Raw genomic sequence first — 15,388 nt, 5'->3', positions numbered from 1 at the left:
AGCACTCGGAGTGCTAGAGCATGGGCCACTTCTGTTACCATAACTCTAGTATGAGCTCACCACTTCTGTTACCATAAACCTTGTACTATATTCCATTCAAAATAGTCAAAAGGCGATTACAACAAAGGTGGGAGAGTTATCCCAAAACCTCTGAAAAGAAAATTAAAAATGTGCACAAGCAAGGAGAAACAATCAATCCCTCACCTATCAAGAATAGTAAAAACCCTTATAACCTACTATAGAAGAAGATAGAGAATGCCTCAAACACCTACAAATAAAGAACCTACCTATCCCAATGTAAAAAGCCTTTCATCTTCCCTTGAAGTGCCAAATTATCATATTCCATCCTGCTGTGGTTTCTTGTACTCCTCTTTAAAATGGCTTTCAAAGCTTGAGTCTCTGCCCTACATGAGTGAGTAAGCTGTGTTTGCATTCTCTATCAACTGTGACATGCTAGAAATGTGCGTCTTTGTGCAATAGTCCCTCAACTCTAAAAATGGGGAATGAAGACATTTCTCGCCCCTCCCGAAGAGTGTTGACATGCCAAGGAATCCCCAAAGGAAACAAATAACAATGCGCAAATTAGAGGGATTTGCTAGTCCTAAAGAGAAAACAAAAACACCTTAACAGAATGTCTCAGCCACATCTAGATCTGGAGATGAAGTAGCCCAAAGAGCATAGGATTAGAGACAAACACTCATTGGATTATTTGCTATATAGAAGATGGTGTGTGCTTTATACAATTTGGAGTGTGTTATGCACCACTTTGTAATGCTATATTCATGCTGTCCAAATGTCGTGTATGTGCTATATAGCTCCTATATGTTCTCTGAACAAGCTACACGTAGCATGTAGCAAACTCCATATGCTATATAGCACATGTCTATGCTATATAGCTCACTCTAAGTGCCATTGTGCATATAGCACATTGCGTGTAGTACATTGAATATAGTACATTATGCATATGGCACATCGAATCTATCACATTATATGTGCTATATATAGGCATTGTATGTAGCACATTTCATGTAAACATTCAATGTAGTACAATATGCATATAGCACATTCTATGTGCTATATAGCATACTATATGTCCTCTATGGCCCCATGTTGTATAGCACATGGAATATGCTATATAGAACAATGAATATTCTATGTAGCATATTGTATGCCTCTTTTATTGCAAGGAATTCTTATCAAAATTATCATATGTCATGGATCCCAAATGGTGGAGGAAGGCACCTAATAGACATAAGGTTGATCCAAATTTCAAATCTGTTCTTGATATCCCATTATGTAATGTACATATATGCACATTACATGCTCATGTCAAATCATTGAGAAGTTGGTGTATTTGTACATTGGTTTTGCCTAGAAGCTTTGTCCAAAAAAACATAGGAAGGAGGCACTTCAAGCAATTGAGAAAGTATTGTCAGACATTGGTCTACATGGATGAGATGTTCATATCACAACAGATTTGAAAAAAATAAAAAATGGATCAAAATTGCCCATCAAGCCATCTATTGGTGAAGTGAAAGCTAGAGGGTTTTTATCACAGCCACAAGTCAAGAGAAAACCAAGCAAACAATCATGTTATGTTTCAAGAGTGTAGTATGGCATTTGGAGCATACACAATGCAATTAAGGATCATGAAGCAAATGGAATTGCACAAATTGTTAAAACGGAAGTATGGAAATCCTTAGAAAAGCTTTTCATACTTTTTGACAAACAGACTTTGACCAAGAATGATCACCGCTGTGATTTGGAGGAGGAACTGAAAACTTTTGGAAAATCAATGAAAGAAACACATTACATAGTAATAAAAATTTCATTCTTTGCTTCCTAGAATTTCCTTATGTGATCTCTTAACAACACAATGTGACTTCTTGTTTATTGTAAATGCAGCATATTATCTACAACCATCTTCCATATTTTGTAAAAAAATATGGATGCCCTACAATTTGGTCCAGTCCACTCAAGGAATGGAGAAGTCTCATTACACAACACAAAATGCATTTTTTTGACATACATAACATTTTGGAGGAGCACAGAAGGCAAACAACCTCAAAAAAGTTTTCCAACGGTTCTATAGATGTATGCTACACAAGTTGCAATGTAAGAAAAAAGTGGTAACATTAGAAGTCAAACTAGCATTCAAGATGGCCCAAAAAGAAAGAAGAAGGCAAAGCTTGGATAACTCAATTGTTGTATAAAGACATGTGGAATGGAGACCATCAAAGACTTTTGTGAACCATACATTGACAGATAGAGCTTAGGAACTTTGTAACAAACTGTACTGTACAGTAGAGCAAAGTAGTGACTATATTATGTAAAATTTGCAAATTCAATACATCTACACCTAAGTTCCTAGAGTAAAGAAGTCTATATGATGCAAGGTTTGAAATTCAATACAACTACTATCATTAATACAATATCAACTACTGTCATTAATACAATATGATTCAAAAGCAGTTGCTACATTTCGCAAGAGTTTGAAAACTTACTAACAGTACAATGTTTGTACAAACACTGTAGTCAAAACAGTGACTATATGATGCTTAATTTATGCACTGTATAGAACTAAATTTTCTCTAGCTAAGAGTGAAGGACCCTCTTTGCAACTTTAATTGTTAACATCTTTTGAAATCTCATCAACAGGACTACCTTGCACCTTTGTCTTTTCATCTTCCACCTGCTACCTCTGTTGCTATTGAATTGGATTGTCTTCTTTAGATTGAATGGCTTCATGCATTAAAGTTGGCTCTCTAAACCACCTCACAAGGAAGGAATCATCTTGAACATACAATTGCACAAACCAAAGGCAACATGAGAACAAAGATATCAAAAGAGAGGATCACTCAAATGAAAATGAGAGCAGAGTTACCAAAAGACGAGCTTACTCACCTTCATATTCTCATCTGCCTCTAGATCCTTGTCCTTCCAAAGGAATATGCTTCTCTCTATGATATATTTTTTGGTACTCTTTTTTGCTCCTCCCATTTTTTGATCTTGTCAAATTTAAAGTCTCTTTGAATCTTCACGAATGTCACCATCATCGATGTCATAGTCTCCCATACATTTTTGAGCTTCCTCAAAGAACATGGACATACATTCTTGTGATTTGAAGTCGTCTTCCATGCCATGGAAAGGGTTATCCTCCACAATGATCTTAGAATCCATATGGCAGGCTTGGGCAATCAATGCTAGTGCATAATCTTCCCTCATGCCAAATATTTCTTGAATGTCAATTAGAAGAATATACTCCATATCTTCAATTTGGAAAGTGGGAACCAATGGCTCAATAAGGCTACAACTTTCAATGTCAAGGCCTTCAATACTTACTGTCTCATTAAGTGTGTTTGACCTTAGTGCCACAAGGTCAAGTGAAGCAGCTTCATCTCTCTCCTTGACTACATCTATCACCTCCTCTTTGTCCTCCTTCTATGATGCTTCCCCCTCCTCTTGGAGTTCCTCTTGATCCTAGGGCCTCTCATCTTCTTCCTCATCCTCTTGCATCTCCAAGCCTTCCTTAGTGTCAACTTGATGATAGTTTAAGTACACTACAAACCCCAAAAATTCCTCCAGAAGTTTGCACTTTTTATTGTGCATGTTGCACTTTGCCTTAACTTGCTTTCACAAAAGGTCATATCTCTTATAAATGGAAGCCCTGAACTTATTATCTGTCAAGAAATACTTGATGTGGATGTGATACTTATTTCCAATACAGACCCTACCCTCCCCTGTGAGCCTTTGAAAGATGTTGCATTGTTCATCCAAAAATTCAATGTGCTGGTCAACCAGATGGGAATAATCCATCTCCTTATTGAACATTTCACAGAAAATGTGGAAATCATGCTGGGCATTGTATTTATGAAGTCAAAAAGCATTTCATCACATGATTTTATTTCTTCTCTTGACTTGGAACCTTCTGGGGCATGTGATGATGTCCTTTCCTTGGGGGTACTTGATACTCTTTCTAAACCGCTTTTCCTTTTCCATACATCAATTAAAACTCTTCATCAATATCTAATTTTGTCTAGACATCAACACAAGAAAATCCAAATACATAAAATGAGAGTCTACCACGTTTAGGATTCTCCATGAGGGTAACATCAGAAGTGAAGTTCATAGTTCTCTTATAGGAAACCTTGCCCTAATCTGGTGGTTCTGATAAAGCAAACATATTTTAAAGGAGAGAAAACTTACACATTGTGCTTAAGACAAATAGAAATTCAACTTGATATGAGGCATCATTTTGAGCCAATTTATTGAAGTGATGCTTTATAATGTGCTCAACATGTTAAAATATCACTTGAGAGAATTCCTAAGAAATGTTCTTAACAAAGAGATTTAGCCTCTCGAGCAAGCCTCCAATAGGCCAAATCGCTTTCTTAAGCACATTTAAAGAAATGCTTAGAATGTGCTCAAGAAAGCGATTTGGCACGTTGGAGGCTTGCTCAATAAGCTAAATTGCTTGGTTCAGCACATTTCTTAGAAATTCTCTCAAGTGGTATTTTAACATGTTGAGCACATTACGAAGCATCACTTCAATAAATTGGCTCAAAAAAAATTCTACCTGGAATAGGATGGTCCTTGATGCTAAAATCAGAAGTTGTTATCTTGGCCTCCTTCTGGAAGCTCTTACCCTTGTCTGTTAGAACAAATAAAGAAAAAGTATTTCAATGGCATGACCAACCAAAAAAGGAGGAGAACTTGAGCAAAATATGTCCTTGGAAGAGAAACTAGAACACTTAAACAACAACTAGAGATCTTATGAGGGCATTAAATGTATATGATAAAAAATGTAAACATTTTCTTAAGAAAGAACAAATTTTAGATTTGTGCCCAAGAAAGCGATATTGCCTGTTGGACAGTACTCCAACATCCAAAATTACTTTCTTAAGCATATTTTAACAATTCTTTGCATCCACATCTAATAGAGGCCCCACACTCCTTAAGGACACATGACATTAAAAAGCACACATAAAATGATGGACATACTTGGACTAGGATGGGGTCCTTGACCACAACCCCAGCAGTCAACTCCATTGTTGTTTCTTGTTGGCCTTTACCCTTATGTTTTTTATCTGGCAAGCAAGCATATTTCAAAAGCATAAACAACCAAATTATTGACTTTTTAGGTGTGTTCTTTAAGATGTGCATCGTCCTCTATCATTGGGGCTCGTCTCCTCATTTGGGTGCAAAAAAATGCAAAATTGCTTGGCTTGAACAAAGGGCTAAAGCATGCAACAAGGGGTTAGTGCACAAGAGAGGGCCAAAGCATGAAAACTAGCCATTTGAATGAGAATTAGTTTGTGCATTTCTCTCATGCTTTAACTATTAATTTATTTCATGCCTTTTCATTTATTTCTCTCATTCATTTGTTTCATGCCTTTTCATTCAAATTTTCCATAAATGCAATGTAAATAATTTACATGATCATTATAATGGTCATCAAAAGACTAATCTATCTATCATCATCGATCATAATGTTTCCTTGAGACTTTTCCCTTCTCATATTACCATTTATAAGCAAATACATTCAATTTCTCCTAAACATCACCAAAACATGTAGCATGTCATAGAATTTCTAGGAAAGTTTTTTTGCAGGCCAAAACATATTGTTTTAGCATGACTTATTATTGATTTTTTTCCTAACATAAGTGGTAAAAGATTAATGCAAAATTTGGATATTTTGACATCACCAATGCATCCGGAGTGCCCAAAACCCCCCAAAGGATTTTTGAATCACCAAAATTGGACTTCAGATGAGGGAGAAATGACATTTTTTGGCAACTTTTTTGCCTAGATCCCAAAAATGTCATTTCTCCCTCGTCTAAAGTCTGATTTGGGTGATTCAAAAGTTGTTTTAGGGGTTTTGGGGCACTTAGAACCCATTGGTGATGTTCAAATCTCCAAATTGTGCATGAAAATGTTTGGGGATTTTGGGCCACTCCAGATGCATTAGCATGGCATTATTTATGCAAAAAAATTTGCCCAAAACTACATCATCATTAACATCACTCTTTTAATGAGAAGCTATGAAAATGGTTCAAAAGGATCTATTAATACCACAATCAATACTTTACTACATAAACCTTCTACTCCAAAAGAGGTGTACGTATGTGATTAAGACTACACAAATACCATTGCTATCGTTAAACTTGATTTCACTAAACGAAATGGCAAGTTTTTTATGATAACGATGATGATGAGCATGGTAAATTTTTTTTCCTAAACCAGATGCCCTTTGTATACTAATTTTAGTTGTCCTCTATGTAGTAATGTCATTTTGGTGGGTTATGCTTGGTTTCTTATTCACTCAAAAGATCTCGCTCATTGTTTAGGAGGACTCATCCCACACACCTAAATGATCTTATATCACTATCTCTATATTTAATTCTACTACACATTCTGACATTGCCCATCTGCCACATCCCTTCTTCAACATTAAACACCCTCTTACTTCTCCACTAAAAACCTATCTCAATCTCCCTGCCCCATCGATTCACTCTACCCTGCCCACTTCTTCTAACTCCATATAGCCTTCCACTTCACATCCCTCCATGAGGGTTACTAACAAATACTACCATAGGACTAGATGATGAGCAAATCCAAATTTTTTTACTCCCAACACTATTTTTGGTGGAGCCTCTTCCATAGCAACAACCTCTGAATGAACCAGGACATATTCCCACTAAGTGGGATGATCAATGAACAAAAGGTATTCCTCTATTAGATCCCCAATGGTATCGAGTTTGACACAAGTGCCACCCATTTGAAGACATTATGGTTTTAAGTCTACAGAAGGGCAAACTCCAAATCTTTGACTCGAAGGCAGTGGGTTTTTGCCCTAACAACATTCATCAACCAGACCTTCTCACCTCAACAAGATTCCAAAAAAAAGGAGACATAAAGAGGCTAATAGAGACCCAAATCCCCAAGTTGTGCCCACAACCAATGTAGATACTAGTATCCAACTAGCTTGGTGTATCCCATTTTTTAAGCGGCCTATTTTGGAATATGTACTATAGTGTCGACAAGGTGCATCCCACATGCATGCCCCTCCCTTGACATTGGAAATGGACCTTCTTTCGGCATTTGTATAGGCAAGTGACCCCAATAGTATGTACAATATGCCTCGTTTCAAATTCTTGAAGGTAACTACCTAGTATGTACTTATCTATTAGATGGAGCACTATATCAAGACATATGTCAAGGTGCCAGACCCTGTCAGAGTAGACTCAATACATTTCTCTGGCTCCTCATCATTTTGCTCTGCAACATTCCTAAGTGATGCCCCCACCATCAAAGAATGCTAACATATGAATATATGAATTGAACTAGTTTTTGATCCCAACATTGGTCCAACATACGATCAGATGATCCACATACCTCCAAGTACACAATTTGCATGCACATCAAATCTAGGCCTTTGAAGACATTTATGACCAAAATTATTGGGAGCCGCACAATCTCACAATAGCGGCTACTCACTGACACTCCTTTGTTCAGGTCGCCCAGTCTACAGGATGGCTCAACCATACTTGATCCAAGGATGGATCAACATCAATAATGGGGGCATGCCTTGGATGGATGTTGTTAGGAATTGCCTTGGAGCCGTATCAACCCAAGACGATTTTAAAAACTAGGGACAATAGGAGGATGGATTAGGAAGAGAAGGAGAGCATAGGGTTGCCACTCACCCCCCTTCTCCTTGTCTTGTCTCTTGATTCCCTCCCCTTTCCCTCTTCCCCTCTCCTTCCCATCCCTTCTCCCTTGTTCCTCTCTTGTAAATTCACCATTGCAACAACTCTGGGAGCCACTTGGGTGATACATGTGGATTTTTTGCACTTGCATAGCTCCTGCAAGAGTATCTTAGAGTAGGGCATCCAAGTATGACATATGAGTCATCGTCAGAGACTACACAGTAGATTAGGGCCCTTGAGATCTCTACAAAAGGTTTAAGGTAGTGATTAAAATATTACAAGTCCAATGATAGAATGAGAGATGGGCATAACTCTCTTTTAGGGCCCTAGTACAGGACAAGGGAAAAACCCATCTGCTACATGGAAGCTACATTTCTTGCTCTGTAATAGGCTACGTTCCATTTAAAGCATGGATAGCAAGCAAGATCTCTCAAACAGTGCTCTCAAGTGAGAGTATACAAGGCATTAACATAGTTGAATATGAAGTCACTTTGTTTATAATCATGTAATGTTTCATTTCTTTGTTTAAGAAAAAGACAACAACTTCACAACATCCTATGAAATAATAACAAAGAGACTCAAGGCTATAAAGAGAGAGAGTGGTTGCTAGTTTGTAAACACACTACTAATATATATCACACTATTAATCTATATATCGATAGTTCATAAAACATAGTAATCTACATTGCATGAGAAGAAGCTACAAAAGATAGTTCATAAACACACTACTAATCTATATCACATGAGAAGAAACTACAAAAGATCCATAGCTAATCCTTTGCATCCCTACCAGGCTTGTTGGAAGATTATGTGTTTACTGAACTAACTAAACCTGGCATCGAGCCATAAACTACAAAGATAAAGAACCCATGAGGCTCATAGGTGTGTGATACTAGCAGCAGTGACCAAGAACAAACATGACCAATAATCTAAGATAATGTAGTCACAAATAGTGGATCACAAACTAAAGAGATCTATCAAACAACATTCTCTCCATGCATTACATGGAGTGGCATCTCATATAACTACTAACTTGTCCATGACCCCTAAATTATTATTGACTGTACTGATATCTTGCTCTCTCCAATACCCCCCTCAAACTAAAGGAGGGGCTAAATACTCAAGAATGATGAATGAAAACACCCCACAAATTATTGAAATCTAAAAAACAAAAGCCTCACTTTACAAAGCTAGACTTGCATGAATATGAGCTTTAAACGAAATTTCATTCATAAAGACAAAAGAAGGCATTACAAACAAAGGCTATAGCTTTTAATAATCACTAGTACAAAGTCTAAATTCATGAGAACTAAAATTTTGACAAAGAAACTAATAATATCAAACCTGAATTGCCGAATATCAAAGCTACTTTAGAATGCATAGTCCTATTATTTGATATCCTCAACGCACTGTCTTACATAATATCCATCTATAACCATGTGAGAAACATTCTTGTCATTTTTATCTTCCTTGTTATTTTTCTTTGATCATGCTTTTTGTAGTAGTATTATCATTTTTGGGTGGGTTTACCATAGTATCCTTGAGATTAGCTTGATTCTCTTGAATCTTGAGGAGTTGGCGTTTGCCAATCACTACCTTTATAGCATATGCTTGCTACTCATGTGGATAAACATCACAACGATGCTCCTCATCAAGGAGGTTTGATATCTCAATGAGGCTAACATAACTATTGACTCACAACATCTTCATCATATCATCATATGCTAGGAGAATTGCCTTGGTGTCATTGTCATCTACACAAGCTCCACAATTCACATATTGCCTCAAGATTGCACACATCTTGTTTAGATGTTCACCCAACACATCCTCACAAATTTTTAGGCTAAAAAATTATTGCTTCAGCATCACTTTTAAATTGTTCTCATGGAACCCAAACAAGGTTTCCACAACTATCCAATTTCCACACATCCTTTGAGAGGCTCAAGTACTTGACCTAGGAATATAAGCACCTTCTCATTTCTTGAATTGATATTTTTGGCATCCTTTTCATCTTTGTCAGATGGATTTTTCTCTCTGACACCACTACAGACCAAATCGCTTTCTCAATAAGGTGGAGATAGTTTCCCAACTACCAACAATGCAAAATTATAGCCAGTACATGTTACAAGCTTGGTCAATGTTGGTGCAATCTCCATCTTTGAGTTTGCTCCGACGCCCCTGTTATGACAAAGTCAAAAAATACATTGCATGTAATGAAAGAATAATTGAGAAATCAAAGGTACAAAGAGAGAGAGTGGTTAATAGTTCACAAACACAATACTGAATAAAAGGGATGGTTAGATAGCATTAGGATAGTGATACTAAAATAAGCCATGAGGATTTGATCAAGTGGCTAGTATTAGGAGAAACCTGATTAAGAGAATTTTTGGGATCGTTTAGGTGCATAAACATGTTTGTAAGATGAGCCTTCATGCAAAAGGAGCATGAGAGATGAGTTGCATGGGTGGCCTGTGCAAAGAAGATGCAGGTGTTTTTCCACTATGTTTTGTATAAATAAGCATATACGCTCCATGTAATATTACAAAAGCATTCATGACAACTTGAGAGTCTCTTGAAGGTATGTTGTATGGGTTCATAGAATTGTGATGTTAAGGCACATGTTATTGCATGAGAAATTTGTTGGATTATGGGAAAAGTGTTGCATGATCTCAATGTGAACAATAGGGTCCATTGGACTCCATCAACCTTAAAGAAAAAAGGAGTACCTTTGTCCTTAAAGAAATGAGGAGTATTGACTGATCAACTCATATTGGGAGGTGGGGATGCACTACATGGATATGGGTGGGGTTGGGACCCGTGCATCAGGCGCATCCCTAGGAAACATGTGGCGATTGTTGCCACATTTTCCAACATGGTATCAAAGGAGCAAGGGAAGCATTGTGAAACTATGCAACGATGGCAAAGTGACAAGTGCGGCATATCAGTGTGTTAAAAAATCTCATTTGTGGCATAAGATTGTGCACAAGTGTCAAATGTGATGGCCCATGTGCATGCTCTGGCTGGGAATTTGTCCTAGCTATGCAAAATGGGTCAGCATTTGCTTGGATGTATCCAATTGTAAAACTATTTTTGGGGCCATTTTGGGGTTGCGACATGATGTAGTCTTGGGTGAAATTTGAATTTTGTGCAAACCCGCACTCTCGCCAAAAAATTTGTCAACGTCTCATGATGTTCCACTGGTGTAATAGTGAGACGCAATCTAATCATTCTAAACACCACATAGCTCGACACACTGTAGCTCTGCACTACATTGTGCATCTCTACATTGCTTTGCATAGCGCAGTCTCTGGCCTAACCACCTATCATCGCATAGCTTTTTGCTGCACCATTGCCACCTATCACTAGGCAATGCGGCCATACAAATCATTAAAATTCAAGTTTAGCTTGGAGAGACCACCGCATTGGTTCTTGGCATAATAATGAGATGCAATCTATCATTATGAACACCACCGCAGTGCAGTCTCTGGCCTGACCACTTTTCATCATGTAGCCTTTTGCTGCAGCTTTGCCACCTTCGCCCCATGCAGATCATAGGTCGTCTTGGAGAGACCACTGTGCTAGTTTTTGGCATAATAATGAGACACAATCTATCATTCTAAGCATTGCCTCAGGCTCTCAGCGTAGTCTCTGGCTTAACAACCTGTCATTGCCCAAAATTTAAGGTTATCTTAGAGTGACCATCGCACTGGTTCTTGGAGTTATAGCTTCATTTTTATGTATTATAGGAGATCTATGATAGCCACCGCGCTGGTTCTTGAAGTTAAATATTTGTGTAACAAGGAAAATGCAATTGATGATATGGCCCTTGAGGTGTCTTCTTTAGGGGAAAGGGCCATATTGACATGCCATATTTGTCTAGTGGTGTCCTATATATTGTAGAATGCATGTCGATATGGCCCTTTCCCCTAGAGTACCAAGGAAAATGCAATTGACGATATGGCCCTTGAGGTGTATTTGTGTACCGAGGAAAATGCAATTGATGATATTGTGGGGGTTCAAGGTCACTGTGCCTTTACCCCGGTTATGTACAATACTCAAACACATATATAAATGAATGAAAAAGAAGATTAGGGTGGTTTTGCACCCACCAAAACTTGTGTGGCTCTCTGTTTCTCTCTCTCCCTCTTCCGTTCTTGCTTCCATTGAGAGCACTCTCAACTGGTATCAGAGCCCGGGTGATCTAGCTGAGCATGCGTGAATGCTTGAAGCTCAGCAGCTCTGTGAGAGGAAGGAGAAGCTCTGTGGGAAGCTTTGTGGGTGACTTTACTTGCATCTGAGTGTGTAGAGACCTTGGAGGAACCTTTGGAAAAGTCACTTTGGTTTTGCGAAGTGGCTTTGAGAGCCTGTTAAGTGTTTTCAAAGAAAAAGTCGTTTTTTGAGCTTTTCCTTATTTCGTTCGATGACAGAGACTCCGTATTGACTTATAGAGGCAACTATTGCTTGCTTTTGGTATCCACTTCACTTCAAGAGCATGGAAACAACTTCATTCTTGAATCTAGGATCATTTCATTGGATTTCTGGCTCACTGTGTCAGTTTCTGCATTTTTCTGCCTGGGTGTTGGAACTCAAGTTTGGAGCAACCATTTGCAGATCTGTCAGTTCCGGTGGACTTAGGAGGTCCTAAAACTTCTATGTTGCTCATCATTTGCACTCTGGTGGAGTTTATAAATAGCTCTATTTCCAAAACCGTTTTTTAGTCCGTGTGTTGGACCCAGTGATTGAGACCATGGTTTCCAAAACCGTCTGTCCCATTGCGTTTCGGATGCCCAAAAACCCCTACCTGTCAGTTCTTGTGCGATTCGGTGGAGTATTTTCAGAGTTATAGATCTCTGTGTATTTGATTTCATCTCATGCATTTTTCATTCTAAGGTTTTGAAACCTTAGATTTATGCCACATGGCAGTGGATAAGTGTTGACTCCCATTTCTCACTCATCGATTGGGATCTTGGAGTTTCGACAGAAGAGAGATATTTGTAGATTTTCTTGCTAAGTCCGATTATGCAATGGCGCCCATGTTTTGAGGCATCTCAGGTTCTATTTTCAATAGCAGTCATTACCGTGGGACCATGATTTCTTAAGCATACCTTATGCAGATCACTCTGGTTGCAGTTTGAGCAATGTGCGCTCATTTGTGGTGTACATTGGGTTGTAGTGGATGATTTATAGGCCATTTGGATGCATTGCGGTCCTTATTGGATGCACTGATAGGCCCAAATTGCCTTGTGGGATGCTATTTTTATGGGTGCTTTGCACATGGATGCTATTTTATGCTGAGGGATAGATTTGACACATTGCATGTGATGCACTGATAGTGCTATGCTCTCTTGGATGATATATTATTGATGCATATGCTAGTGGACGGTGTTTATGCTTGAGCCATTGGACACCTATTGGCATTTTGGATTGCCATTGCAGTTGGCATTTTCTTTTGGGCCAGATTTTCTCATATGGATGCATAGTACATGCACGAGTCAGTTGCTTTTTTTTTTAATGCTTTGAGCTTTGAGTTTTGGTGATATTTCAGTCTATTGTGGCATACACATTTAGGTGCACCTGGTATTTGGTGTGATTCTCTCTTGTAGGCACTAGCATTTGGGTTTTTTTGCTTCATTTGCATCATGGCATCCTCTTTCATGTCTGAAAAGGAGTTTTTTAGCATTAAAAAGTTTAATGGGACAAACTTTTCTTTGTGGAAAGAACAGATAAGGGATGTGCTTATTCAAAAGAAGCATATTAAACCCTTGGTAGGGATTGAAGCTAAGCCTGCAAATATGTCCGAGGATGATTGGAATGAGTTGGATGCATTAGCAAAGTCTACTATTAGACTTCATCTTGCAGAGTCAGTTTATTTCACAGTTGTAAATGAGCAGACTACGGAAGATTTGTGGAAGAAACTGTGTGCCACTTATGAGAAGGAAACTGCCTCTAATAAAGTTTACCTCATGAAGAGGTTGTTTGAGCTGCAGATGAAGGAAGGGGTCTCCATTGCTTCTCACTTGAATGAATTCAATATTATTTTCAGCCAGCTTTAGGCTCAGAAGATGAATTTTGATGCGGAGACTAAGGCAATATTTATCTTATGTTCATTGCCATCCTCATGGGATACCTTCCGTACAGCTGTCAGTAACTCTGCACCTGGTGGAGTACTGAAATTTGATGATGTTGTGGGTAGCTTGTTGGCCGAGGAGATTAGACACAAGTCTATGGACGGCAACAAGTAGGATGCAGCCTTAAATGTGCAAAGGGGCAGATCACAATTCAGGGGGAAGTCCCAAGAAAGAGGGAAGCCTCGTAGCAAATCCAGGGCATGGAACATTGAGTGTTACCACTGTGGCAAGAAGGGCCATATGAAAAAGGATTGCTACAAGCTAAAAGCTAAAAAGAGAGCAAAAGGATAAGAAAAAGAATGCAAATAAGGGTGCAAATCAAAAGGAAGAAAGTCCAAGGGAGGACAAAGGAAAAGTAAGATTGAGGAGATTAATGCAATCACACATGATAGTGACAATGACATTCTCTTCATGTCTAGTATATCTGCAGAGTTGCTTACCACTTCAGATGATGCATATTCCTAGGATTGGATTTTGGATTCTGGTGCTTCATTCCATGTTACTCCCCATAGGGAATGGTTCTCCACTTATGACAGTGAAAAGACAAGTCATGTGCATCTTGGAAATGACTATGCATGTGACATAGTCAGAGCAGGTGACATAAAGTTTTCTTTTGCAAATGGGTCTACATTTATTTTGAAACATGTGAGACATGTGCCCAAGTTGACCAAGAGTCTTATTTCAGTGGGTCAGCTAGATGATGCTGGTTTTCACACCACTTTTGGCTTTCAGAGTTGGAAAATTCAAAAGGGCTCTATGCTTTTGGCTAGGGGTGCCAAGTGTGGGACTTTGTATCCCTTACATGTATCAGGGGTATTTGATCATGTTGTTGCAATAACCAATGGGATGAAACTCTTATGCCGTTTGGATTATGTACCGCATTTGAGTTTCTCTAATTTTGAATTTTGTGAGCACTGTCTCTATGGGAAGCAGACTAAATGAGCCCATAAAAGAAGGGGAAAGAAAGAGTTTGAAAAGCTTGATTTGGTGCATTCAGACGTATGTGGTCCCATGCCTACACGGTCATTAGGCAGGGCTGAATACTATGTGACATTCATTGATGATGCAACTAGGAAAGTGTGGGCTTATGCTATAGCTCGGAAGAGTGATGTGTTCTAGGTATTTCAGAAATGGCTGGCCTTGGTTGAGAATCAGTCGGGTAGAACGCTTAAATGCCTACGGACTGACAATGGTAGAGAGTATCTCTCTCATGACTTTCAGCATTTCTGTGATACATGTGGGATCAAGAGGGAGCTCACATCCCCTCGTACTCCAGAGCAAAATCCAGTTGTAGAAAAGATGAACCGTACCATTCAAGAAAGGTTGCAATGCATGCTTTCCAATGCAAGTCTTTCTGGTGGTTTTTGGGCTAAGACAATGAAGACTACAGTGCATGTGATCAATAGATCACCTAGTAAGAGTTTGGATGGTGGTATTCCTGAAGAGGCATGGAGTGGCAAGCAGCCCTCTTACTCTCATTTGCGTATATTTGGGTGTGAGGCATATGCACATGTGCTGAAAAAGCTTCAAAAGAAGCTAGATCCTAAGTCT

This window comes from Dipteris shenzhenensis, chromosome 15 (assembly GCF_047967505.1).
Source record: "Dipteris shenzhenensis isolate YYH24624 ecotype China chromosome 15, Dip_SZ_1.0, whole genome shotgun sequence".
NCBI lineage: Eukaryota > Viridiplantae > Streptophyta > Polypodiopsida > Gleicheniales > Dipteridaceae > Dipteris > Dipteris shenzhenensis.
This window is presented reverse-complemented; position numbering follows the sequence as displayed.